The sequence below is a fragment of the Adiantum capillus-veneris genome, chromosome 3 (assembly GCF_014529385.1).
Source record: "Adiantum capillus-veneris isolate H3 chromosome 3, ASM1452938v2, whole genome shotgun sequence".
Taxonomy (NCBI): Eukaryota; Viridiplantae; Streptophyta; class Polypodiopsida; order Polypodiales; family Pteridaceae; genus Adiantum; species Adiantum capillus-veneris.
In genome coordinates this window covers 130,013,643-130,018,774 of record NC_140933.1, presented here as the reverse complement: position 1 = coordinate 130,018,774, position 5,132 = coordinate 130,013,643, and positions in this window count along the sequence as shown.

Sequence of the window (5,132 nt, the reverse complement as noted above, 5' to 3'; positions counted from 1 at the left end):
ACGAAAATATTTCACCACACCATAGTTGCTTCACGCATCAATTTCCAACAAGGGGCTAGACAGAATGTCAAGCCCATGGAAAACAAAGACAAAAATGATGCAAAGGGAAAAACCAATACCCAAAATTCTTCCCAAGGCAATTTCAACAATAACAACAACAATTGGTCCAAGGAAAAGGAAGTTTACAAAGGTAAAAACAAACTCTGTCCTGAAGAGCTTGAAGATTTTTTCAATGAACATAAATGTTTTAGGTGTGGGGAGCAAGGACATGGCTATCGTTCTTGCCCCTAAGAAAAATGCTCAAAATGAGACTCCTAGAGCTTCCACCATTGACGCTCCAAAAGAGGATGCTCATTACAAAGGTGTACCTCTCTCCTATGCTTGGGGAAAGGTAAGGGAGCATGATACCTTCATCTTGTTTGACCCTGGCTCTACTCACAACTTCATATCAACGGAGTTGGCCACCAAGTTGGGCATTCAAGCTTTCGAAATGGGAGATGTTGTAACGGCTGACACTGCTTTCAAGGGACAGCGAGCCTCTGTTACTCCCTTGATTGGGAAGTTGAGGCTTCATGTCCAAAGCTATGTCAACAAAGAAGAGTTTTTCATCTCTCCTCTCCAACATGAGGATGCTATCCTAGGGACACCATGGTTGAACCGCAGGGCTCCCAACATGAAGTTCCCTGAAAAGAGAATCTACTTCACCTACAAGGGAAAGAGCATGTATATAGATACTAACGAGTCTGGTCGTATTATACCACTTGTAAATTCACCGGCTTTTGATAAGTCAATGAAAAGATTGGTTTTTGCATACATGATTTTTGTCAAAGAATCCACTAATGACGCTAATGATTTATCAAATGAAAATGGCAGGAATCATGAAGAGTTAGACTTGTCTACTTTTCTAAATGGATTCCAAGACATTTTTATCAATGATATCCCTATGGAATTACCTCCAAAACGAGGGGATCATGACCATTGAATTGAGTTCCCACCAAGAAGCTCACCACCTAACAAACCTCCTTATCGAGTTTCCCAAGCTCAACAAGAGGAGATCATGAGATAAGTACAAGAATTGGTAGACAAAGGGATGGTGAGGCCTATCTCCTCTCTCTTTTGTTCTCGATTCCTTTTAGTGCAAAAGAAAGATGGAACATACCGCATGTGTGTGGACTATTGCGCACTAAACCATATCACTATCAAAAACAGATTTCTTGTACCTCAGGTAGAAGATCTGTTTGGATAAACTACAAGGCTCTACCTACTTCAGTAGGATTGACCTTAAAAGTGGCTATCATCAAATAAGGATAGTGAAGGAAGATATCCTAAAGACCGCGTTTTGTACAACGTTTGGTCTTCATGAATATCTAGTCATGCCTTTTGGATTGACCAATGCACTAGCCACATTCAATCGTTTGATGCAGAAAATATTTAGACCCTACCACAAGTTCACTTGAGTGTTCTTTGATGATATCATCATCTACTCCAAGTCCTTGGAGGAACACAAGTAACATCTCCAAGTGATTTTTCAAGCATTGAGGGAGAACAAGCTTTTTCTCAACCAAAAGAAAAGTAAATTTTTCCTTCAAGATATTCAATACTTAAGTCACATTATCTCTCAAGATGGTATCCATATGGATCCATCGAAGTTAGAGGTAATAAAAGCATGGCCTAATCCAAGGAATCTACATGAGCTAAGAAGCTTTATTGGTATGTGTGCATACTTTAAACACTTCATAGCTAAATTTTCTCAAACAGTAGGACCATTACATGACTTAACAAAGAAGAACGTTAAGTATTCATGTATTGCTAAGGAGAAAAATACTTTTGATAAGCTCAAAGAGAAGCTTAACTCCCAATGGTTCTCATGCTTCCGGATCTCTCAAAGCCATTTTAGGTCCAATGTTATGCTTGTGGTCATTGCCTTGGAGCAGTCTTGCTTCAAGAAGGGCATGCCATAGCATATGAGAGTCGAAGGCTCAACACAGATGAACGTGTTGTCGAGAAATTTGCGGTCTTGCCAAGAAAGCACCGGGCTTATGGCTGTGAGAGTTTGTGAGAGAACTCAACAAAAACTATATGAAGGAGTTAAACCATAGATGCCATTAAGACTAGGGTTTGGAAAGAAGTGCAATCAAAGAAGACTCACTCTTTCTCTCTTGCACTCACACACACATAAAGAAAGAACGCAAAAGAGAATGTCAAAACAATACGAAGATGAAAACATCAAGGCTATGGTCATATCGTATCATGGGCAATATGAAAGGGTTAATGGATGAGTTAATGGCATTCAATCTTAGCTGACCAAATAGGCTACGAATTGTTCTTTGGAATTGTAGTTTTGTGCTTACCATAATATAGATATTTTGGCTAGTGATTGGGATTAATTGTGTGTACAAATCCTCTTGGTTCATAGCAAGATAACTACGCTTACATCAAAAGAAAAATTATAGTCTATGAGAGGTAGTATGATGGGATCCGGTGATAGAAGTATTTCATTGAGCCTTTCAGGGCCGAAGAGAAACACTATATGTTGTTGAAAGTGTATTTTACGGCTAATCCATACGTTAATTCTAATAGATCGTACAGAGTGAAAGCGCTAGAAATGATCATCATGTGGGTTATTCATCTAGGATAGTATGTGAGAAATGTAGATATGAGAGAAGTGAAGAGATGAGAAGTTTCCCTCCGAAGCCCTATTCTTGCCCGTAGGCAATAAGGATACTGCGGGGAGAGATGTACCTGTAGCAAAGAGAACCTAGAGAGGATGAATTACTAAGAATGAGAGAGATAGGTTTGGTTAAGGAGATGAGATTAGATACATATATATGTATATGTTGGATTAGAGATGAAAATGAAAACAACAAGAAATCAAGAAAACATCAATGTAGAACACATCTTACTTGAAACCCTTCGGCACCATTATTGATGGAGAGAGAAGAAGAGTGGATAATTCCGCTTTGATTGATACATCAAGTGCAAGACCTTCTTTGATTAGAGTTGATCTTCCAAGGTTAGCTTGTTGCAAGAATGGCTAGTCTCCCTTTAGGAGAAAGTGTAGGCTTGGGCTTATGTTAATGGCTAAGTACAATTAGGCATTACTACTCACTCCCTCAAGAATTCCTCTCATCAATGGCTTGAATGCTTGAGTTCTTTCCAAGGAAGAAGAGGTCCCCTTTTATAGGTGAAGGAAACCCACAAGGGTTTACACAAGAAGAGAGGAGCCAGTGTGAACAGGAATTGGAAAAGTTGGAAATGAGCTGTCCCTGCATGATGTGGGCAGACTGGGGTCCAGTATTTTGATCATATCTCCTCAACCGTGGCTCCAAATAAAAAAGTAAAAATATGGGCAAAAACTTCAGCTCATTAGCCACGATTTTTATTTTAAAATTGTTTTCCAATTCGGATTGGAACCTTGTGTAAAAAATTCATCAAAATAGGGTCCATTTATGGCAGCAAAAGTCTTCATGTGGTCTCCTTAGCTTAGACTTTCATTTAATTCCAAAGGACACCTCATGCCATATGAAAGCATGACATTGCTCCTTGACAAAGTTTTGTAATCATGCTTGCAATAATGCATTAAAATAAGTGTATCTTTGAAATCATGCCACCTAGTGTCCCACTAGGATTTGATTCTCTCCTAGTAGCTATTTAAAAAGAAATATAAGAAAAGCATAAAAAATACATAGAATATATATATATATTGGAGTTTACCCTAGATATAGGATCTAGCTAGGGTGTGAGATGATAATGAAATAGTAGAAATAAAGAATCAATGCTTTTTGCCCCAAGTTAAAGAGGCGGAGCTATTGATGCTTTTCCGATAGTATTTTCTGATGGTAAAGTAAGGATATGTTACCCTTGAGAAAAATAATAGGATGAGATAGAAGGCTTATTATTATACTTAAATATGCATATGTACACTATAGAAAATATAATTATGTATCTAAAAAAATACAAGATAGATCTTGTAGCATGCGTTCCCACTATGTATGTGTCACAGCATGACATCCACCCCCTCTAAACCTGCACATCCTCCGGTATGTGCCACATTGTCTCTTTGTAAGATTAGACCTCTTGTACATCTTCCTTGTCTTCTTCTTCACTGGATGATTCCAGAGCTTCATGTTCACTTTGATCTTCACCTGTGTTTTTCTCTTCTTCCTCATCCATATCTTCTAGATCATTGTCTCCTCTTCTCTTAAACATTTTAATCCTTTTTCTTGCAATGGGAATCTTTACTTCTGTACCATCTAGTTCAGACAAGCTGTAAGTAGCATTTTCATGCACATGCTTTACAACATACGGTCCAAACCATCTTTTTGAGAACTTACGCATGACTGTGTACTGGTTATCAAGGCTACTATCATACACTAAAACCCAGTCACCTTTGTCAATTGCTTTGCTCCTGAGTCGATGTCGCTTATCAAAATAGTCCTTGTTTTTCAACCTTGCATTTTTGAGTCATTCTTTTGCAGCTTCAATGTCTCCAGGTCTTCTCTCTAGCTGCCTTATACGCAGTGCAAGGAGATCTTCCCTACTAAGCCCCTCTTGCCAAGGTAGTACATTCCATGTGGGAATTGTATCCTCAATCGGCATCACTGGCTTTTGACCATGCATTAGCTCCGCAGGCATGTAGCCAGTTACTGAGCTATGTGTTGTACGATCAGCCCATAAAGCATATGGTAACAATTTTGGCCACTCACCAACTCTTCCTTCGCAAGCCTTGGCCAAAGCTTTGATGATAGGAGGATGCCCTCTTTCACTCTTTCCATTGCCTTCAGGGTTGTAAGCTGTAGTAAGAGAAAGCTTGATCCCTAATCTAGAAAAGAACTCCCTTGCTTCTTCGGCATCCAGTTCACCTCGATCTGTAGTGATTTTTCCCACACAACCATAACGGCAAATCACCTCATTAAGAAGGAATTTGCACACAGCTTCTGTGGTCTTAGCTCTTAATGCTCTTCCTTCAACCTGGTTAGTTAGGTCCTCTCGTGCAAGAACCAAGTATCTCATCTGCCAGAGTCCTAAAGGCATCGTGACTAGATCCACAACCCATTTATAGTGCATGGCTAGTGGATATGTAGGGTGCAATCCATCACGATGTCGAACATTTGAATACATTTGACAAGTTA